Source organism: Sciurus carolinensis, chromosome 12, assembly GCF_902686445.1.
Source record: "Sciurus carolinensis chromosome 12, mSciCar1.2, whole genome shotgun sequence".
Taxonomy (NCBI): domain Eukaryota; kingdom Metazoa; phylum Chordata; class Mammalia; order Rodentia; family Sciuridae; genus Sciurus; species Sciurus carolinensis.
Window position 1 is genome coordinate 59,245,604 of NC_062224.1, and position 24,685 is coordinate 59,270,288.

General features: G+C 38.3%; 1 protein-coding gene and 1 pseudogene across 1 annotated transcript in view; both read left to right on the plus strand.

The window, feature by feature from the left end:
* The window catches only part of Kif26b (kinesin family member 26B), a 500,968-nt gene that overhangs the window by 21,757 nt on the left and 454,526 nt on the right, over positions 1 to 24,685 (plus strand). The gene's annotated exons all lie outside the window — the stretch shown is intronic.
* LOC124961892 (BTB/POZ domain-containing protein KCTD18-like) lies at positions 5,444 to 6,644 on the plus strand (annotated as a pseudogene).

Consider the following 24,685-nt stretch of genomic DNA (forward strand, 5'->3'; position numbering starts at 1 on the left):
CCGCCCTCTCTGTGTTACAGTCTACAGATTTTAAAAACAAACAAGGCCCAGACTTTGGTCTCTAAAGTGCTAGGGAGACAAATGTGCAATGAAATAAGTCCCAGTCTGTGGGACAAAGGGGTCAGTGCAAGAGTGGGTGGGTGGAATTGGGTAGTCAAGGTGTCAGAAAGACCAGGATCCACTCTTTACCAGAGCTGGGGAGGACAAGCAGATGTTTGCTTGATGATAGAGGGACCTGGGCATGCAGAGACCTGCAGCTGCAAGACAGAGGCAGTGAGGCATGAAGCACCTGGAAGTAGCATATGCAGGCCAAGGTGGCTAGGGTAAAGGTAGGGAGCTGGTAGGTGGTGTTGGGCTTTGCATCCTGGTAAAGAATTCTTACACAGGGGCCCAGATATGAGCTCAAGGATAATTGCCAGTAGCACGGAGGAGAGTTGGAAGGAGGCAAGACCACAGTTGGAGGCAGGCAAGAAGGTTTAAAAGGAATATCTTTCTTTTTCATCACTCAATTTCACTGGAACTTCTGTTTTCTAGGAAATATTTTCAAGGATGTCAGATCCTCCCACACTTGTGTTTCTAAGTGTGTGAATCAGCTTTTGGTCACTGTCACAAAATACTTGAGAGAATCAATGTAAGAGGAGGAAAAGTATTTTGGCCCATGTTTCAGAGGCTTCAGTCCTTGGTTGGTTGGTTCCATTGCTTTTGGGCCTAGAGCAAGACAGAGTATCATGGTGGAAATGTGTGGTAGAGCAGAGCTGCCCATCTCATGGTAGTTGGGAAACAAAGAGAGAAACAGGAAGGAATCAAAGTCTCAGCAACCTTTCAAGTGTATGTCCCCAGTGACCTAACTTCCTGCCACTAGGCCCCATCTTCTAAAAGTTCTGCCACCACCCAATAGTGCCACAGGCTGGTGACCAAACCTTTAGTACATGGGCCTTTGGAGGCCATTCAAGATCCAAGCTATAGCACTAAGTGTGACAGGGCTCTATGTGTTTCTCTCACCATGGGTGAGATATGTTTACATCCTTAGATGTTGGAGGTGGTAGAAGAGAATGGCTAAGAGTACAGGCCCTGGAGTCCAGGGAATCTGGGCTCTAGCCCTGGCTCCACTCTTCAGCAGTGATGTGGTTAGAGAAGTTTACTCAGCTCTCTTTACCTTAGCCTCCTCCTCTGTAAAATGGGAAAGACAACTTCCTTTTCAGGGTTACTAACAAGGCTAAATGAGACAACCTGGTTAAAACTTAGCATCAGTACGTGTATAATATCTTGTTACTGTCATTGCTAAGCTTTATTTCCCAAACCGTGACCTCTGCTAAACATGACCCAGTGCTTCAGGAGGGGGTTTGTAGCCACTTTTAAAAATGTTTGCATCTGCTCATGTACTCCAGATAACTGCTTACCATGGAAGTGGTAAGAGAGGGAAAACAGAAAGAAGCCAAACCTCAGAGATATTCACATATTTGTTCATGACCAGTGTAAGGTTTGGGCTCCTCCTGGAGTCCTTACTATAGAATTCTTATTCCCACTATGGGCCCGATGGGGTGGGAAACGGTCTGCTTCCTTGTTGTCCCCCATCTCAGCCTGTGTCAGACCCTGTCAGACACCAAGAGGCCGGAGAGCTTCAACAATTATTGTGCCAGAGAGAAATCTGCCAAAGCCCTCAGCGATCTTTCTACATTAAAATTTCTCCTCTTTATCTCTTTCACATACAAATTTAAGCCCTCTTTTTTCCCCCCTTTAAATCACTTTTGTGCTGTTTAACCTCTTTACCCTGATTTTTTTCTCCCTCTTTTCTTGCTCCTTTATAGTAGTTTCCAGCTAATGGATCACCTGGATAAGATTGCCCCTGGCTTTGTGAGAGTAGCAATTAGCGCTCACCCTGAGAAGGCGGCTGCTTGGTTGCTTGGCAGCCTTGGTGGAGAGGATGGATTGGGCCTGACTCTTTTCATTTGAAAGTAGGTTATCGATTAGCATGGATGCCAATTTACCGCCCCGGCTCTTGACAGCCCCTCTTGATCACATTATGGTGTAAATTTTCAAGATTGTATTTCATTAGCTCAGGAGAATTCACAAGTGAAAAATGTAGTAAAGTTTTAAAAAAGCCACAAGAAAATGAGTATTTCTTCCATTCTATAATATGTATCCTAGGTAAAAATAAATGTGGCTCCTCCTGAGTGTATTCTAAAAGAAACTTTGTGTGTGTGTGTGTGTGCGTGCGTGCATGTGTGTGTTCGTGAAGTTGGGTTGGTCATGCATGAGGTATGGGGAAGCCTAGCAACAGGTTTTAAAGTATTTTCATCTTTGGTTTATTCCTTTTAGGATTGATTTTGAAGGGAAAGCTTGGTTTTAGGGAAAGGTCAGGCTGTTGGGTATATTGCTATGGTAGGGCCCTTCTGCTTTCAGCTTTAAGAGGGATGAAGAAGGAAGAGACACTGAGGTGGCCATGTTGGCCACCATTTACTGGCTGATGCTAATTTTGTGGGCCAGATGGTGTATGTACAAATCATTGGGTGTTGAAGAATCTGAGATCATTTTTTAAATAGGTTTATTGAGATACAATTTAATGTGCTATAAAATTTACCTCTTTCAGTGTACAATTTGATGGGCTTTAGTGTATTTCCAGTTTTGCAGCCACCATTACCATATAATTTTAGAACATTTCTATCACTTCTATCATTTCTATCACTTCATTGCCACTCACTCTCCACTCCCCTGTATTCTCACCACTAATTACTTTCTATAGAGTTTGCTATTCTGAACATTTCATGTAAATGGAATCATATAGTATGTGGTCTCTTGTGTCTGATTTCTTTCACTCAGTACAGTGGTTCAAGATTTGCCATGTTGTGGCATCTCTCAGTACTTGTTTTTACTGCTAGATAACATTCCATTGTGTAGATATGCCCCACGTTGTATATCCATTCATCAGTTGATGGATATGTGGGTTATTTCTAGCTTTTGGCTAGCATGGATAATGCTGCTATATGAACATTTTTGTGTATGAATCTTTTTGTGGACATATGTTTTCATTTCTCATGGGTAGAAACTTAGGAATGGAATTGCAAGTTGGTATGATTCCTCTGTGTTTAACATTTTGAGAAACTTCCAAACTGTTCTCCAAAGTGGCTGCACCATTTTACATTCCCACCAGCAATAAAGATTCCTTTCTCTACCTCCTCTCCAACTGTTGTTATTGTCTATCTTTTGATTTTAGTGGAGATGCAGTCGCATCACATCAAGGTTTTGATTTTAATTTCTCATTTCCCTAATGATTAATGAGGTTGAGCATCTTTTCATGTGCCTTTTGCCCATTCATATATTTTCTTTGAAAAATGTCTACTCAGAGCCTTTATCCTTTTTTATATTGGTTATTTTGCAGATGTCATTGTTACTTGAGTTAGAAGAGTTCCGTATATCTTCTGGATGTAAATCCCTTTTCAGACCTATGATTGGTCAGTAGATTCTCCTGGTCAGCAAGTTATCTTTTCACTTTCTGAATGGTGTCATCTGAAGCATGGAAATTTTATTTTTGATGTGGTCTAATGTATCAGTTTTTCTTTTATAGCTATGCTTTTGGTGTCTTCTCTTAGACATCATTATCTAACCCAAGGTCATGAAGATTTACTCCTATATATTCTTCCAAGAGTTTTGTAGTTTGGGTTTTAACTTTTAGGCCTATGATCCATTACAAGTTAAGATCGTTAACTTTTCTTTCAGTAAAAAAATTTCCCAGACTCATTTAGATTTCAACAAGATAGATTAAGAATGAACATTGTAGATTTTCTTTCCTGTTCTTTATTTTTTGACAAAACATACATAGTGGCTGTTCACATGCTGGGTAGAGTCAAGATTGCAAAGATTGATGTGAGAGTTTGGCCCATGAGCAGGCAGGGGTTGGAGATCCTGCCAGAATCCCTGACACATCTTCTGAGGGGTAGGAGAACTGTCACAGAAACCACCTGCAGCGGGGAGATGGACTCCAGGACCTTGGCACTGATCAGAAGAAAGCTTGGCCTTTTCACCGGCATCAGAGGGGACAAAGCAAATGAGCCATCAGAGAGAGGCCTAGCGGCATGGTGCAATTAAGTCATGATGGCACCGGGGCAGTCTGCCAAGTGAGCTGTCAGAAGGGCAGACAGAGTGATCAAGGTTTTTGCTGGGTTGCTGTCATCCAGTTATTTGATTAAGCTGTCTCTCTGTTTTTAAATTCATTCTTGCTTTCAGCACACTTTTTTTTTTAAACCCCCATCCTCTGACCTCCTGTAGCAGGCAACAGGCATAGGAGTTTGCTTAGGAATGTCTCTGATTTTCCTTCTAAGACTCGCAAGGAACAAATATAATTTGTGGGGAAGAGAAGGGAGATGAGACACTGGGTTTTCTTTTTTACCAAAAACCGAGACAAGTGACACAGGATAAAAGTCACTAGATGTAATGATGCCATAGGATATTTCTTCTAGAGGCATCATTCACCAAAACAAATCAAGTGGTAGCATGTCAAGATGAACTTTAATACTCTGTAAGTTGAGCTCCAGGCCAGGTCCTGAAACACTTTAGACATATTGCTAGAAATGGCTCATCCTTGTAGTAAGTTGGTTGATATTTTAGTTAGCTGTCACTGCTGTGACTAAAAGACCTGACCAGAACAATTTTAGGAGGAAAAGTTTATTTGAGGGCTCATGGTTTCAAAAGTCTCAGTTCTTAGAAGTCCAGCACCATTCCTCGGGGCTCCAGTTGAGGAAGAATGTGGCAGAAGGAAGCAGCTCATATGGTGATCTGAAAGCAGAGAGAGAGGTTGTCACTTGCCCAATACAAATATATACCCCAAAGCCATGTCCCCAATTCCTGCCTCCTGCAGTCACACCCTACCACTTCAATTACCAGTTAATCCCTATGAGGGAATTAATCACTGATTGGTTTAAGACTTTCACAACCCAGTCATTTCTCCTCTGAACCTTCTTGCATTGTCTCACATGTGAGCCTTTGGAGGACACCTCACATCCAAACCATAACAGTTGATAAAAGACAGTGGGTCCTGGGTTGGCTTTAGACTGTATGTAGTCTTGGTGTTTGTACACTCACCTGCATTTTGTCAAGTGTATACAGGCATATACATGCCTACGTTATCTCTGGGCCTACATTATCTCTGGGTAACTGGTTCACATTTAATGTTCTTTCATCTGTTATTTTATTTTAAAATCTGGGAAGAAAGTGTTGAAAATCAAATATACTCATCTCTCCTGCATAAGAAATAAGAAAGAGACTGTTTCCAGATGGCCATGTCCTGAGCTGCTTTCCTCCTCCACACCCATCAAGCCTCACCTCAGGTCCAGAGCAATGGAGTTGACCATCTATGGATGGAGACCTCTGAAACTAGGAGGTTCTGGACTGCTATTATTTTGAAGTTTGAAAGTGTGAGGCAAAACTTTAGGTATCCAAGGTAGCAATGGCAGGCCACAAGACAGAAGAATTCTGTCTCGATATTCTTCGACTGAATGTGGGTGGCTGTATTTATGTGGGTGGCTGTATTTACACAGTCCGGCGTGAGTCTTGGTGCTGTTTTAAGAACTCTGTTCAGTGGTCGTTTTCCTCTAGACAGATGAATCAGGCTTTAACAGACTTCTGTGATTCATATGGCTTGGTTTACAATAAGCCAACAGTTTGGGTTCTCCACTATCTTAACACATCTGGTGCAAGCTGTAAGAGTAGAATTATTGGTGTATATGCCACAAAAACTGATGGAACTGATGCTATTGATAAGCAGCTGGGAGGAAGAATTCATAGTAAAAGCATTTTTAAAAGGGAGGCGGGAAATAATGTTCAGTACATTTGGAGCTATTATTCAGTAGCTGAGTTGAAGAAAATGATGGATGCCTTTGATGCTTGGGAAGGAAAAGGTGTTAGCTACTGGTGGGTGCCTCATGAACTGATAGAATGTTGGACTCTGGAAGAGCGGCCTTTACTTGGAAGTCTGCGGCATAAGACCCCAATTCGAAAGAGGTGACTGATAATGCTCAATGAAGAGGAAGAAGAAGGTGTGAATTGTAAGGCAGGTCCTAAGCCAGTCAGATTTTTGGGCCCTTCCATAAGCACCCAAATTAAAGTGAAAAACTCCACTTCAGTCATGGTGTCTCCAGCCAATGCTGTCCAGATCTCCTCTCAGATGCCAGCAAACCAGTCTCAGAGTGGCAGCTGTGGAAAGGCAGCTCAGCACTCTGTGAACCCTGTGAGCACTGGGGCATCTGGCCACTCACAGGCTTCGCGTGGGGCCAGAAATGCTGAAAATGGAACTCCACACCCGCCTCCAGCAAAGGTGCTGCTCTCTGACAAGAAGTCTACACCCCACCAAGTGATAAAGCTGAAGAGGACTCCACTGTGTGCTGCGGTGCCTTCCCTGCCCATCCCCACAGCAGCAGCGAAGCAGGCCAGCCCCTCTAAGCCTCCTCCTCCAGAAGCTTCTAGCACTTTGGATGTGGGAACTGAAAATGACAAAGACCAGACTGATGGATAAAAATGGTAGACTTGGCACTTCCTGTTTGTCTCAGAGCTTTCAACACCTTTGATACCAATAAATGACACTGTTTCTTGATGCAATAGAAAGGAAAGCTTATGTTTATGCTTAGGATTATTATGGGAAAAATGAATTGCGTGAAGTCGGAATGGCGGAGGGGAGACTTTGAATGGTTGGGACTGTATTTACTTCTCATCTTCCCAACTTTTAAAGGATCGTCTATGGGTAGTTTGATTTTTTTTTTTTTTAACTTTATTTATATGGTTAATTGGTATTAAGGTGACAGTACAGCACAGTAATCATTAGAGAGGTCTCTTTTGTTGCTGAAACATTGTAGACTCTAGGTACTTTTGTAATGCCACTTCTTGTAGCCCAGTTCGTGTCCGGTGAGTGGAGAGGGTGGGATCAGCACTTGCCTGCAGTGTATCACAGCCTGTAGAGGTCAGAGAGGAAGAGTAGATCAAGGTAAGCCGCCCGCAGTTGCTCTTAGCATTTCACAAAAAGAAATGATGGGGAGGGAAAAAGACAATAATTTGAGATCACACTGACTCTCACTTACTCGAGCCATTTTCTTTCCTAAATTGACTTTTGTTACTCTTTTCCGTTAGCAGATTTATTTATATACACTACAGAAAGATTTCAGTGATGAGAACTACACAATGTGTCTTTGGAATGAATTGTTAAAATATTTGAATTTGAATAGTGCAGTTTTGAAATTACTTTGAAAAAAGAAGTTAAAAAATTTAACTTTTTAACTAAAGTTAATATTTGTTCTGCAGAAGTGACTATTAGAGTCATTCTGATTATACAGTATGATTTTTTTATGCATAAAATTTCTGTATGACTTGAATCTAATATTTTTAAACAGGATATTTTGTTTAATCTCTATTTTTCATGACTATTCAAGTTGTGCATTTACTCTTACATGTTCTGTTTTGTAATTGAATCACATATTCTACTTTCAGTGAGTGGTATGCCTTCAGCATTTTCAACAATAATAGCTCATAAAGCAGGATAATTTTTACTTAGATGCTTAGTATTGTTCTTCATTGCCTTGAAAAAGTAAAGTAAACATAGCCAAACATTATTTTTTACAAAACAAAGAAAAACTTTTCCATAAAAAAAAAAAAAAAAAAGAAATAAGAAAGAGCCAGGCATGGTAGTGCATGCCTATAAAACCCAGTGATTTTGGAGGCTGAGGCAAGAAGATCAAAAGTTTAAGGCCAGCCTTAGCAACTTAGTGAGACATTGCCTCAAAATAAAAAATAAGAAAAGTGATAAAAAAAACTCAGTGCTTAAGTGCCCCTGAGTTCATCCCAGGTATGAAAAGAAGAAGAAGGAGAAGGAGAAGGAAAAAGAGAAGGGTCTGTATTTTAAAATCTGAGTTTATGCAACAAATTAAAGATGGAGTGTCTATTCTTAAAACAAAACACAGGTTGTATATCCCTTACCCGAAATGTTTGAGTCTTGGATTTCAGATGTTTTGAATTTTAGAATATTTGCATATATAAATAACATGAGATATCATGGGAATAGAACCTGTGTTAGTCATTTGTTACTGTAATAAAATAATTGAGACAATCCACTTAAAAACAGGAAAGGTTTATTTTGGTTCATCATTTTGGAGGTTTCAGTCAGTAGTCAGCCCTGTCTCTTTGGACCTGTGGTAAAGAAGCACATCATGGAGGGAGTGCATAGATAAACTGTTTACTTTATGACTGGGCTACGAAAGAGAGAAAGGAAGAGAATAGTCTCCCACAACGCCCTTTGAAGGCCTCCTACCAGGCCTGTCTCTTAAAGGTTACACAACTTTCCAGTAGTGCCATGAATTGGGAACTAAGCCTTTAACACATGGACCTTTGGGAGTCATTCCAGATTCAAACTAGCATTTTATCTTTGGCCCCCCGCTAGGGTTCAAGTCTATCTTACATACAATCTCCAAATTCAAAATCTCTGAGACTCAAGGCAAACTCATCTGTGAGCCTTATAAAAATTTTTAAAAATGAATTGTATACTTGCAGTATAACATGGCCCAGGGTAAATATTCCCATTCCAAAAGGGAATAATAGGAATATAGCAAGAAGGGATACGACCAAAGCAAGACTGAAACCCAGTGGGCAACCCTCAAACTCTAATGATTCATCTCCAGCATCTAGGACACGCTACAGTGGGATTCGATCTCCACAGGCCTTGGGCAGTTCCACCCATGCCTGTGGTCTGACTGATGATAGCCCACATGGCCATATTCTCCAGCTGGTTCTGCCTGTGGCTTTCCACTGCAGATGCCCCATATTCCTGGGGTGTCCACTGCTGGTTCAGTGGACTCTTAAAGGCCCACACATTGCTCTCTCAGGGGCTGGGGTTGCTTTCAGGGACTCTGAGTCTGCCACACACTGTCTAACCTCTCCAGCTATTCTTTGAACTCTTGGTAGAACACTCCTTGACCCTGTTACTCTTACATTCTAGATGCCTGCAAAATCAGTACTATGTGGACAATGCCAAGGTCTGCTGCCTGCCCAAGCTGTACCTGAGTGTGGCTGAACTGTTCAGCCATCAAGGCACTGCAGAAGCCACCTCAGCTGTGGAAGATGCCTTGAGGGCATCTCAGGAATGCCAAGACCTTACCTATCTCAGTCTCAAAGGTGTAAAATGGTAAATTTGTTTCAGTCTTTTCATTGAGAAAAGAGCTTGGGGCACCCAAGAGAAGTGTTTCCTGATCTTTTTAAAGCAGTCAAATTCTTTCCCATAGTGTAACACAAGTGGCAGATTCTCAACTAGTAATTTATTATTCATTTACATTTTGAAGTGAACTTTCTAGGAATTCTTTAATTATATGTGGATGTACCTCCAAACTTTCTACCTCCTAGGAAGTGAGGCTGTCCGATTTCCAATAAAGTTCTCTTTTCCATCTTAAACCTCATCAGTATGACTTTTACTTTCTGTATTTCTGTTAGCATTCTGGTGTTCTGAGTCTGTACCAGAATCACCCACTAAGCTCCATTCATAGCATTCTAGGCTTTCTATAGCTTGCCTCTCCAAACATTTCCAAATTCTTCCTGCAAACTAATTCCAAAGACTTTATCACATCACTTCAGGTATATAATAATGACATAGAATCCACTTCTTGCTATCAATATTCTGTGTTAATCAGCTTTCTTGTACTGTAACAAAATACCTGAGATAAAACAGGAAAGGTTTATTTTGGCTTTTGATTTCAGAGGTTTCTGGCTGTGAGCAATTGGTCCTGTCTCTTTGGGACTGTAGCAAGGTAGCACATCATGGTGGGAGTGCATGGTAAAACTTTGTGGCCAGGATATAAAAGTAAGAAAGGAAGAGATCAGGGACCCACAATTGCCTTTGAGGGCGTACTTCCAGTGACCTAAGATCTCTCATCAGTCTCCACCTCTTAAAGGTTCCATCACATCCCAGTTGTGCCATGGGCTGGGGAACAAGCCTTTAATACATGAGATTTTGCAGGGTATTCTAAATTACAGCAGGACACAAATCAAAACATAAGTCCACAGGTAGAAACTCTACTGCCTCAGATCCATACTGATAGATGGGTATATATACAAACAACATGAAAAAACAAGGGAACAGATTGTCCCAAGCAAACCAAAGATACTCCAATAACAGAATCCATTGATAGGAAAGTGGAAGAAATGTCAGAGAAGGAGTTTAGAATGTACGTGGTAAAACTGATCTGCAAAGTAAAGGATGATGTAATAGAGCAAATACAGGTAGTAAAAGATCTCTTCAATAAAGAGATAGGAATTCTGAAAAAACAAAAAACAAAAAACAAAAAAAACAAAAAAACAACCAAACAGAAATCCTTGAAATGAAGGAAACCATAAACTGAATTAAAAATTCAGTAGAAAGTATCACCAACAGACTAGACCACTTGAAAGATAGAACCTCAGGCAATAAAGACAAAATGTATGATCTTGAAAATAAAGTTGACCATGGAGAGATGTTAAGAAACCATGAACAGAATTTCCAAGAATTATGGGATAACATGAAAAGACCAAATTTAAGGTTTATTGGGATAGACGAAGGCACAGAGATACAAACCAAAGGAATGCATGATCTTTTCAATGAAATAATGTCAGAAAATTTCCCAAAGCTAAACAATGAAATGGAAAATCAAATACAAGAGGCTTACATGACCCCAAATATGCAAAATTTAAACAGACCCACATCAAGTCACATTATAATGAGTATGCCTAGTATACAGAATAAGGATAAAATTTTAAAAGCCGCAAGAGAAAAATATCAGATTACATATAGGGAGAAACCAATTCACATCTCATCTGATTTCTCATCCCAAACCTTCAAAGCTGGGAGGTCCTGGAATAACATATACCAAGCTCTGAAAGAAAATGGAGGCCTATCAAGAATCCTATATCAAACAAAATTAAGCTTCAGATTTGAAGATGAAATAAAAACCTTCCCTAATAAACAAAAATTAAAAGAATTCGAAACCAGAAAGCCTGCATTTTAGAATATTTTCAATAAAATATTCCTTGAAGATGAAATGAAAAAAAGAAGTGAAAAACAGTGAAGGAAGGAGCTACACTAAAGGAATAGTCAATCAAAGGACAAAATAATTCAAATTAAAAACTAGAAGTAAAGCAAAATGACTTAGAACACAAATCATATCTCAGTAATAACCTTGAACATTAATGGCCTAAACTCATCGATCAAAAGACACAGACTAGGAGATTGGATTAAAAAACAAGACCCAACAATATGCTGTCTCCAAGAGACTCATATCAAAGGAAAAGACATCCACAGACTGAAGGTGAAAGGATGGGAAGAAACATCACTCATATGTACTGAGTAAATAAGCGGGGTGTCTATCCTCTAAAATAGACCAAGTTATGTAAGCTACATAATTGTAATTATACAATTGTAATATGATAAATTTTTAGCATCTGTAGGGTTGTTTCGATATTGCCCTTTTCATTGATATTTTTTCTTGATAGACATGTTAGATTTTTTACAACTTTTAGTTGTATTATTTCTTTTCTATTTCACATATTTCTGCTCATACTCTTATTTTTTCATTCCTACTATGGAATTTGAAAGTAGTTTGTTAATCTAGTTTCTTTCTGATACAAATGCTTTGTTATAAGTATTTATCTGAGAACTATTTTGTCCCAGAGATTCAGATATTTTAAGCTTTTATTATCAATTAGTTCAAAGCACTTTTTATTTACTTGTGCTTTCTTCTTTGAGAGATTTATAAGTATGCTGTTTAATTTTGAAGTAGTTGAGATGTGGGGGTTGGGTTCTATATATCTCAGGGTGATTGAATTCTAGTAATAAATCTTGTAGGAAACACAGTGTGTATAATTTCAAATTTTTAAATTTTCTCAAAGCTTATTTTATGACAGAATATAGCTTATTCTTATTAATTTTCTACTTGTCATGTTTGTGTATAAAGTTCTCTATAAATAACAAATGGGTCACTGTGACTGATAATGTTAAACCTTCTATATCACTAATCCTTCCAGCAAAGTTAGGGGGATTAAAATCACCAAATATGACTGTGGATTTGTCTTTCTAGTTTTGTTAATTTTTTACTTCATGTATTTTGGAATTTTCTTATTAGGTTCATGCACATTTAGGATTGTTATACTTTCTTGAAGAAGTAACCCTATTATGGTATGAAATGTCCCCTTTATCTCTTGAAATATTAATAGCCTTACTTCAGATTTCTCATGCTTAATTTTCCCTTCTTTTGCTTTTAAAGTGTGACATATATAGAGAACATATAGTTATGGTTTGCTTTTTACACATTGAACATTTATACCTTTTAATTACAATATCTAGTTCACTTATATTTAAATTAATTATTGATATTATTGAAAAAAAGAACACCTGACATGTAGGTCAGTGGAAAATTGGGTAAATGATAGGTTTGATAGTGTAATATTTTGGAAAATGGTTTGAATAGTACTGCTGTCAAGCTCAGAGAGAAGATTGTTGGAATGCTTTTGTTGCAATTGTTCATTCTTTCATTTATCTTATGGTACACAGCAATGGATTTATTTTACTGTTTGTTAACACTTTTATTTTGCAAATAAAAAATAATATATATATACTGGCAATTTCTTAGGTATCCCATTATGTTTTTTATTTATTTATTATATATAATTATTTATTATTTATTTATTATATATTTATATATTATATATAATATATATTTATATATATTTAGTTGTAGGTGGACACAATACCTTTATTTTATTTTTATGTGGTGCTGAGGATTGAAACCAGGGCCTCACGTATGCGAGGCGAGCGCTCTACCACTGAGCCACAACCCCTGCCCCCCATTAGGGCTTTAATGTAAAATTCTCTTAATGACAAATAATGCTGGGTATCTTTTCCTATGCATAGTTTTGATTATCCTCTTCAATGAAATACGTGTTTATGTGTTTTGTTAACTTTTAATTGCATTATATGCTGATCATTGAGTTTTCCAGTTTTTGTATATTTTGTAAACAAGTATGTGCATTACAAAAAAGACTATAATGAAATATGATATGACATGGAGTACAACAAAAGAAATAATAAAAAACATAAAATTAATTTATGTTTCATATATACCTTATACATATAACATGAAAGTAATTTTACACAATATTTTTAGTGCACCTGAGTTTTGACTATAACCCATCACAAGAGATCAAATGTGGAATTTTCTATTTGTGGCATCACATTGCTGGTGCTCAAAGAGTTTCAGATTTTGAAGCATTTTGATTTTAGATTTTCAGGTTATGGATTCTCAATTCAAAGCTTATTAATTTTTGAAATGAATTTTCCAGGAATTCTTTCTTTTTTTTATTCTTTGCGGTGCTGGGGATTGAACCCAGGGCCTTGTGCTTGCGAGGCAGGCACTCTACCAACTAAGCTATATCCCCAGCCCAAATTCTTTCATTATATATGGAGGTGCATCAACCTATCTCCCAGAAAGTACATCTTAGCTCTGAAAAAATCCATTCAGAGCACTGTCATAGCATTTCTCTGGGTATTTGTCATTTACTACAATGGGAAAGAAGGGGATTCCAGATCAGAATCCAAGACATTTAAATCCACAGTTAGCTTTCAGACCTTTTTTTGTGGTTGCTTTTGAGATTCTGTTGTGTGCAAAGGTGGTGAGCACACTTAATAAGACATGGTTCCAAACTTTGACAATTTAATAAGGGTAGAGGCTGGACAAAATTCAGAGGTGCAAGTTGTATTAAATCCAGAATACAAGTTGTACTGGGACAAAGTGAATCTAAATTCCCTTTTTGAGGTTGTCTCATTACTTTGAAGGTCAGCTTTGTTCTTAGTCTACAAGCACCAAGGTCTCTCTTTTCTCTTCCCAAAGCTTAAAGCAGTGGTGCATTGCTAGCCTGTGTCACAAGGACTCGTCATCTGGTGACTTAATGACCAATTCACGTGTATTTTTAATGTTTATGTTATCTTAAAATGGTCACCCTTCCACGTGTGCTGATTCGTAAAATAATAGTAACAACAGCAAAATTCCTGTGGGAATAAATCACAGACTGAGTTGGGTTCTGGAGATGCTGGCAACATCCCTGAGAGTGGTGGAAAACCCACTCTAGTGCAGAGGGGACCCTGCTTCTGTAACCCCAGGTTAAATGTCCTTCCACTGGCACCTCGCTGAGTTTCTCCACTTTCTGTTTTATTTGGATCCAACTAAACCAGCTATCAATATCAAAGATATTCCCAGTGATAAAATAAGCTCCCTGTGTCTACAAGGAAAAAAGAAATCTCAGTAAACTGCTGTCAGTAGGAGTTGTTTTGAGTAACAGAGTCAGAGTCAAGGGTGAGCAGTTGTGAGGTTGGCAGAATACCTGGAGGTTCTTGTTTCACTTCCTTTGCCAAGTTGACTCCAACTTGGTCTCTTGTACAGTGGGAGTCTTAACACCTGTCCTGCTTATCTTTCAGGGGAGAATCAAATGAGATTGTGGCAGTGTTTAGTAAAGTTTAGAGACATCAAAAGTAAGGGGTGGGCTGGGGTTGTGGCTCAGTGGTAGAGCATTTACCTAGCACATGTAAGGCCCTGGGTTCAATCCTCAGCACCACATAAATAAATAAATAAGTAAATAAATAAGTAAGTAAATAAATGGAGGTATTGTGTCCCTTTACAACAACAACAACAACAACTAAAGTAAGGGATATATTATATCATCATTGTCAGCATCATCATCATCAAAAAAAAACTATGGTAGTGTTGGTACAAAGTTCCAGTATTTTTCCAAACTATTTAGTTCTCCAAAATAAAAGATAATAAATTAGCTTAGCTAATGCAAAGGATTTTTTTCTATGGTCACTTCTTTTTGACTAGCTTGGGAGATGGTAGAAGACAGGATGTCTATTTGTGCTTTAGGAAAATGTGGTTAGAAGGCTCTTGACATTTCAGTTTTGTGAGTGGGATTGAGTAATTATGCTGGGGGGTGATGAGATGACAACTCAGTTTCTATGGTTATGAGAGGTTAAAGAGGGTTTTTATTTGGATAGGTAACTCTCAAGACCCATGTGTTGAAGGCTCGATTCCCAGCCCATGCACTATTGGGAGGTGGTGTAAACTTTAAGAAGTGAGAGGAAGTTCTGTCATTGGGGATGCACACTTGTGGGGGATACTGACATGCCAGCCCTTTCCTGTCTCTCTCTTGGCTTCATGGCCACTGTGAAGTAAAAAGGGTTTTTCTACCACACACTCCTGCCATGAAGTATTGTCACATCAAAGGACCAAAGGAACAGGCCAAGGAACCATGGACCAAAACCAATGAAACCATGAGCCAAAATAAACCTTTTTCTTTATTAAGTTGATTATCTAGTGTATCTTGTTCTAGTCATGAAAAACTGACTTTAACACAAAGAATTATTAGAAAATTTAATAGTCACATATAGGGGAGTTGGTTAAAGGACCTGTTCTTTAACAGGCAAAGAATATGGAATGAATTCATGTTCTCAAATTCATAACATGATAAAAATTATCCTTGAGGATTGTTTTTCTGATCATGGGGAACTTCAGGTTAAAGGATGGGAATCTGAGTGAAGGTGTTAAATACTGAAATAGGAATTGGGAGGGAAGATTCAAGCCCCTGTAGAGCAGAGGTGTGGCTGGCAAAGAAGGGTGAGTATGTGGGAAGGGAGGCCAGCTCAGGAACAAGCAAACTCTCATCCTTCTTTCTGTTTATCCAAGATGTTGTTTTTCATACTGCCACCTTGGGGTTGTTTTAATAGCTTGATTTAGGAGAGACATTTTACTTTTCCTTTGTGCTTTGAAAATGAATGAAAACTTTTAAGAACCCAGGTAAGTTCCACTTACACAAATATCCATACTTTAAAACTGAACTGTGTCCATTTGCCTGTGGGCATGTAAAACGGTGCTGTTGCTATGGAAAATGGTAAGGTGGTTCCTCCCCAAATGAACTTCGTATTACCATCCAATCCCACAATTCCACTTCTGGATGCAGAACCCACCAAAAAACCAAACCAAACCAAAACAAAACTAAAACAGGAACTGAAGAGATATTTGTTTTTTTTCATGTGAATATGTTTTAATTTTTATTTATTTTTATTTTAGTTTTTGATTCTTGGTACACAAATGTGGTACAACTTTTCATTTCTCTGGTTTTACAAAATGGAGAGTCACATCATTTGTGTAATCATACATGTACATAAGGTAATGATGTTTGTCTCATTCCATTATCTTTGAAAGAGATATTTGAAAATAGATATTTGTACACCTGTGTTCATAGCAGCAGGATTCACAACAGACAATGATAGTGGATGTATGGATAAATAAAATGTGGTGCATACTTACAGTGGGACATTATTCAGAAAAGGAATGAAAATCTAACACATGCTGGAAAGTGGATGAAACGTGAAGACTATTCTAAGTGAAAAAAAAGCTGGTCATGAAAGGACGGTATTATATGATTCTACTTATATGAATTTCATAAAGTAATCAGACAAGTAGAGTGGTGGTGCTGGGGGTTGTGGGAAAATGGGGACAGAATTTCAGTCTGGGGGGAGGAAAAAGTTCTGGAGAGAGCTGCTGATGATGGTTGCATGAATGTGAATGCATTTCAAGCCACAGAACTGTACCCTTAACATGGTTAATATGGCAAATGTTATGCATATTTTACTACGATGAAATTTGTGAATTGTTTTGTCTTACCTTGGTGATTTTTTCCCCTTTCAGATCCTGGAAAGTAGGGTCTAAAATATCCTCTTATGTTGTTTCAGTTTTGTAAAGTTAACCAATGTTAGCATTTTCTTTTTCTTCTCAATGTTGCTTGTCTAAGAAAACAACCAAAAATCATGTTCCCTTGGACAAACACCCCTTTTCTATAACCAAACAGCAAACTGTCATTGAAAGTTTATCTCACTCTGTTATTTAAGCCACAATGAAGCTGTGTTGACCACAGCACTAACAATTAGGCTTTCTCTCAGGGTATTTGGGGTGAACTCAGGGCTTTGTGGCCCTCAGGTTTTGGAGATGTTCTTGTGCTTGATATCTGCCCATGTTTTCTTTCTCAAGTAACCCCAAATGAAAAGCAAATCTCAGACTGCCTGCGATGTACCAAGTGAGAACTTTGCACTTTTACTTTGTGGCAAGGAAGGGCACCATTCTCTCCTCACTTGTGTTACTGAAACACTGAAGGCAGGCGGCCCCAGGGAGTGAAATGCCAGTCAGATTACTAGGACTCACCTGTCAAGAGCCCCTCCTTCTTTTGAGCCAAGTATTATTAGAACCAAACCATTTAGCTTATAATCTTTTCATTTAAGACTTGAGTATTCATTTTCCTTTCATACATAGGATATCTTTTCCTGTAGTTGTCCATGAGCAATTGTCTTACATCTCTTCAGATAGCTACTAAAATATCAGTACACATTTATAAAGTGTTCTTTGATTTGAAGGAAGTAGTCCTTTTTCCTTAGTCTCATAATGCCTCAATTCCTACAAAAGTTAAGAACCAAGTATGTATAAATATAAATATTTGCTTATTGTAGTCTAACTTTTCCTGTGATCACTTGCCACCAGGATTTGGAGGAAAGTTGGGAAGAAAGTAGTTCTCAACATAGAAAATAGGAAAGTCAATGCCTAATAGTTGATATTTTCCATGTGTAGAAAACCTCTGATCAAGCCTATTCTAAGACGTGATTTATCAGGGATGAGTTTGTGGAGCCAGGATATACTCACTGGATGATATCACTATATCATTACTGGGAAGAGAAGTTTAGAATCAACTCAATATGTTGTGATATTGATCATGAACTGATTGTGCTGTGGCTCACCGAAGAAAAGGAGAATTTAATGGTATTTGTCGGTATGCTTTAAAAATTTGCAAGGAAAAGAGAACTCAAAAATGGTTATATGAATAAAAGTATCTCTAGAAGTAGGACAGAAGCTTAGCTGGTATGTACCAGTGTGGCCTTCCTGGTTGTTCATGGCCTTTGTCTTTGATCTGTTGGGCATCTTTTTTGGATGACTTGGCATCTCTTTTAATTATAATTAGTCGGGGTTAGGCTCCACCAGGTGGTGAACACTTTGACTAGCATTCCTACGAAAGGTATTCATCAGTCATTTAAAATTATCTAATTCTTATACTAAGATTAAGTTAAACACTAACTTTTTATTATGGTAAAATATATGTAACAAAATTTACCATTATTGTTTGTCAGATTTCCATTACTGTGACAAAATTTCTGAGATAAACAACTTAAAAGAAGGATAGATTTATTTTGGCTCACAGTTCCAGAGGTTTCAGTCCATGGTTGTTTGGCTCCATTACTTTGGATTTTTGGTGGCTTAGTACATCATGGCTGTGAGTGTATAGAGGAGTCAGACTGTTTATCTCATAATGACCAGGAAGCAAAGAGAGAGCAGAAGGACCTGGGGGTCCCAGTATCTCCTTCCAAGGACATGCCTCCAATGACCTAACTTTGTCCCACTAGGTCCCATGTCTGAAATGTCCTACCATCTCCCAATAGCTCTACAGACTGGCCACCTTTGACATATGGGCTTCTGGGGGCCATTTAAGAACCAAACCATACCAACCATTGTAACTGTTTTTAAGTGTCACAGTGAGAGTTGTTACATGTGTCCACATTTGTGCAGTCACCACCACTGTCCATTTCCAGAACTTGTTCATTGTCCTAAATAGACTCCACACCCAACCATAGCTCCTCACCACTTGGTCCCCTTCACCCTTCCTCCCATCCCCTGGTAACTTTCTGTTTTTATGAATTTGCCTATTCTAGGTGCTTAATATAATTGGAATCACATAATACTTATCTTTTTAAAAACTGTTAGAATTTTTATACACTACTTAATCACCTTCGTGATTATCTTAAGATTTCATTACATTGTGAACTTAATAATTATTGTCACCAAAATGTAATTAAAATGCTACATCCTCAAATAAATTCTAAATTGATACAAGAAGGAAGTGTAAGAGAACATTTAAGTACATAAGAAAATGTAAGTGATTATGTGATCAATGAATGGAGACATTTTTAAGCTTCAAAGAATAGAAGTTATCACAAAAGAAAATAGAGACAGGCTTAACTATATAAAAATTAAACCATATATCAGAAAACATCTAGACATTGATAAATAAAGGGTAGATAGCAATCTGCAGAAAATATAAAAATTATAATAAAGGATTGTTTTTAATCCTTTAATGCAAATTGCCGATATAAGCAATAAGACCACTTTGCAAAAGGTGAAATAGAAATGGTTAGCAAATATGTAAAAAATTCAAATTCACAAGTCAACTTCTCAAGTAATCAAATTAAAATTGAAAAATTGAGGTATGAGTTTTTATCTGTCTTAGCAAATATTTTTTATTTATTTTTATTTTTTATTTATTTATTTATTTTTGTGGTACTGGGGATTGAACTCAGGGCCTTGTGATTGTGAGGCAAGCACTCTACCAGCTGAGCTATCTCCCCATCCCGCAATATTTTTTAAAAATGTGATAATCTTTCATATAATGAAGGGTGAATTACAAATATTTTGGAAAGCAATATGATGAACTACAAAATTATTCCTACTTTTTGACCTAGTAATTCTTCTAAGAATCTAACTTAAGGGAGTAATCATAACTACATGAATTAATGCACAAAAATAATTCCTGAAGCATTATTTATAATTATAAAGAATCAGAATCAGCATTAGGGAAATGTTTAAATAAATTTTGATTAGTCTGTCTGATCAAATACTATATGGTCATTTAAAATAACAGTTATACAAAGGTTCCAGTGTTTCAGGGAAATGCTCATGATGCAATTAATGCTAACTTGGGTGGGGGACAAATGTAAAATTACATAGGGAATATGTCCTACAAAATTAATTTCACAGGAAAAAAAACAAATGAATGTTTGCTAAAATATTGGCAGAAGACAATAGATGGTTGCTAGTCTTCTCTAGTAAGCTATGTTTTCCAAAATGGCATGAATTAGTTTAAGCAAACATTTATTCTTTTGGTTCATTTTGTAAAAATAAGATTTTTGCATATCGGTTTTAGGAATTTATTTTATAAATCATCTATGAGAAAATGCAGTTTTAAAATCCTATATTCTGCTAATTGGTCATTAATACTGATGATTTTTGAAAACAATATAATAGTCTAGAAGAGAGGAAAGGATTATGTTTATTGTAGATGTGTATCAGTCAGCTTTCCATTACTATTACAAAATATCTAAGACAATCAACTGACAAAGATGAAAGGTTTATTTTGGTTCACATATTTGGAGGTTCTGCACCATGATCAGGTGGCCGCATTGCTTTGGTCCTGTAGTGAGGCAACATATCATGGTGAGAATTTGTAGCAGAACAAAATCACCCCCATCATTATCCAGGAAGCAAAGAGAAAGAAGAGGTAGGGTTGCACAATCCCCTCTGAGGGCATGCTCCCAATGACCTAATGACCTCTCACCAGGACTCATCTCCTAAACGTTCCATCACTCCAAACAGCACCACCCCAAGGATCAAATCTTTAACAGATAGGCCTGAGGACATTCACCATCCAAACTATAGTACTGCAGAACTCACAGTACTTCCTTCCTTCTCAGGAAGAAGAGGCAAAAGATAAGTCACCAGGGAGGAGCAGAGCTCGTGAACTATACCTTTAGTGTAGTTGACTTCTGAATATTAAGTTCCTGATCAATTGCTTTTGTAAATAAGAGAGTTTATGCTTTAGATTTTAAATCCTTTTATTTCTGAATGCCATATTTTGTTTCTCATTTCAGGAATGAAATAATAGCATATAGTAAGAGCTTATGGAAAGCCAGGTCCTGCCCTAAGCACCTTATGTGTATTATATCATTTAGTATTCCCAATTATCCTAAGAGGGAGGTGATGTTACAAGCCCTCTTTTAAAAATGAGGATATTGAGGCACAGAGAAATCAAGTAAGTGAGGAAGACATGTTTGAACCCAGGTAGTCTTGAGTGCAGAGTTTCTCCACCACTGGGCCAAGTTCATTGACCATTTATATGTGCTTTACGAAGTCATCAACTCAGGCACAGATTAGCCCAGGTTTCCATCTGTTGAAGCATCTGGTAAATCAATGGCAAAGAAAGACTTGGATCATAGATACAGCTGTATCCATTTATCTTGTGAGGAACTGGAATAGGTAAAACTAGAAAATCACATCTATGTTTCAAAGTTTCTTTTGCATTCAAATTAGCATTCATGAGTTTTCCTGGACTTTTGAGAAGAATGTTCAGATAGTACCAAGGCAAATTTTTAAAGCAGTCCTCATAGGATGCTGGGCATTTGAATTATAAAGGAAAATTAATTTATAGGAAGATGCATGGCATTTTATTCCAAATAAAGTTTCTGTCTTTCCTTATTGCCTCATTTCTGCTCCAATTTAGTGTTGGAGAAGACCAGTTTCTTTTCATTGCAGTGAATGTGTTTTTAGAATTCACCCTTGTTTGAAATGGACTTGGTTTCATTTTATGTAGATGGCTTGCTGCAGAAGGCATTTATGGAAAGCAACCATCCCTGAGCAGGTTGCATGGGATTAAAGTTGCATGGATTTTGATAAAATAGTAACCCTGCAGACTTAGTGCATGGAAACAAAAGAATGCTTTGCTTTTCACTTTTGAATCTGACATTTAGCCTTACAGTGTTAACACGGTTTAATTGACCTGAATGAAAACATTGGCCCTGGCTCCTGAATAAACAGAAAAATAAAAATGTTTATAATTAAGCATTGGTGTTTTCTTGAAGAGCCCATAACGGCTGTAATAGAAATATCAGTAGTTTTCTCTGTGGGGGGTGTGCATGTGTTGGGAGAGGGTTGTAGATTTTAACAATTGTTTGACTGAGCTTACTGTATAGTCCAAACATAATATATAAGGCTCCAAGGTGTTTAGCATATGAAGAAAAATTAAAAGGGACTAGTTTATGAAGGTAACTACTTGGGAGGCCTTAATAATTGTTGCTTTTTATGGGCTCTGCTAGAATTTCAGTGTAGGAGCTAATAGGACCTTGGGAGGATTCTTTTACAGACTTCATTTAAAAGACCACCATTGTGTTCCTGGACAGTGGTATTTGGGATCTCTCCTGCCCCCGTAGGCTTCCTTTCTCCATCTGCAATCTCAAAGGATCATCCACTGTTGCCTACTAACATGGTCACATGTTCAGGAGCATTGCTGCCTGCTACTCCAGGGAATAAACGTGGGTGGGCAGTGTCTTTAGATTATGCTTATATGTAATGGTCCTTGTTTGGCCCTACTTGGAGGGAGTTTTAACTTCTTCCCAAGATCAGAATACCATTTGTTTGCTGTACCTTAACCTCACCATCACTTAGATGGGGAGTGTGTGGTGGTGTGAGCAACCTTGCTCCCTCCTGGCATTGCAAGATGGGCTGGGGGGTTGCAGACTGCATGTTTCTGGAGTTCCATGGGGCATAAGGTCCCATCAAGGTGAGCCTGTGGCTTTTCAGGCATGGGGGCAGGACATCTGCAGTTGTACTTCTCAGATCTTTGTCTTTGGTTTTCTTGGGAGAGGACACTTCTATATCGGTCTGGCTCTTCTGAGCTGGGGGAGGAGGCAGGGCTCTGTAGTGTCTTAGGGAAGGGTCATTGGCTTATTGTGCTACTTTGTGGGAAAAGGAGGGACTTCCCATTATGATAGCCCTTACCTGGGATCTGAGAGTATTTTTTAGGTTCTTCAGGATGTCTTTTTATGGCAGGATTGTAGAACTATTTGTTTCTAGTGTCCCTTTGTCTGGTTTTAGGGCTTTGTGCATAGATACAACACAGTGGTTAGATATTGGCTCTGTAGGAAGAGCCTCTTTAACAAGACCACTGTTTTGCTGGTCAGTGATATTTAAAATATAAGAATCCTTTGACTTCTCCTCTGCAACTACTCTGTGATTGAACCTTATAGATTCTCACTTTGCAATGATCAGGATGCCAGTACCTGTTTTTAGCCTCCTTCCTGGTCTCCCTGTGTCTGTTTCCATTTCATTACTAATGGCTCTGAGAACAATGCTCATAGGTACTTTTTTTTTTAAGTGCATTTTCAAGCATAGTTTGTTTAGTTTCACCAATCTGCTTAAAACTGCATGACTTTCAGTTAAAAATGGTGACGTTGGTGTAAATCTCTGCCCCCTTCACCTCCTACCCACCTTCCTACATGTGTTCTGTGCGCCAGACCAATCATGCTTAGACTTCAGCTTGTTTCCTATCCTCTTGGAAGACTTTTTAAAATGTAGATTGTCAGGTTTAACCTCAGGGTAGGTTTTGCTCACCTGAAAGCTTTCATTTCTAACAGTTTCCCGGGATTCTGGAGAAGCATTGTTGTAGCCAGGCAGTCACTTGTGCTTTAAAAGACCTCAAAAATCTCCCTTGAATATTTTTAGTGCTGCTGCTGCTACTGTGTGTGTGTGTGTATGTGTGTGTGTGAGGTTGTGCGTGTGCTGGGGACTGACCCCTGGGCCTTGTGCAGTGCTTCTTCCTTTACTTTGAGTAATCTCCTTGATTCATTCTACCCATCAAAATCCCATATATCCATTAGAGTTTTTCCCAGTGACACCTTTTTTAAGGATATGATTGCCAGAACCATCAAATGACTCTGCACATCCTCCATTGACTGGCCAGAGTCCTGTTATTTCATCAAAGCCTCCATGTACTGGAGTTATGTATATTCCATTTTATTCTCCCCTTCTCTTTGAGAAAAAAAGCATATAGAACTCCTTCAGTGCTTGGTGATAAGGAATTCTACTTCTAGTTGATGCTGTTCTGCATTTCACGACTCCGGCAAGTACTTTGAGATTCTCAGAGGGTAGAGATTATATCTGATTCATATTGGAATCCTCCATAGCACCTGGCTGATTCCTTGCCCACAGTAGGCCCGTAATACATATTTGTTGAATGAACAACGAGCTTAAATACTCAAGATGTTGCAGACCTGACAAATAAAGAGAAAGCGCCAGATAGCCTTCTGCTTGTATTGCTGTAATCCTCTTATAAACTGTAGGCCTTTAGAAGAACATGAATTATTTTTAATGAACTTGTGTGTGGCATAGTTTAAACCTCTTTATTATCCTTCAACACTTAGCCAGTAGCCAGGAAGATGTGAGGAGGGGCAGGGCATGGCACATCCCCAAGTTATTGCTTTTCCAGAAATGAGCATTTTGAAGCCGATAGAGAAGGCCAATCTTTTATTTTATCTGAGGGTAATTCGTGAACACACACACACACACACACACTCTCTCTCTCTCTCTCTCTCTCTCTTTTCAGGAGTCTGTCAGGGCCAGTGATGTTGGCTGTGTAATTAATTACCCATCGGGAACACTCAGGAGTAGGGACCAATAAGGGAGAAAAAGTATCTTTTTTCCAGGATTTATTTTTGGTACTTGATTGAAAACATTTATAAGGAGTGCAGATGCAGCTCAGTGGTAGAGTGCTTGCTTAGCATGTGCAGAACTTGGGGTTCAATCCCTAGCAGTACAAAACCAAAACAAAACAATGAAAAAAAAAAACCCCAAGAAACAGAAAATTTCTAAGAGTAGCACATGCTCAGTGTAAATGATGCAAACAGTACAGAAGCAGGTAAGAGTCAAAAGTTAAAGTACCCCCGAAGAAGTACATTTATATAATTTAGGGATATGTAGGCATCTTTTGACAT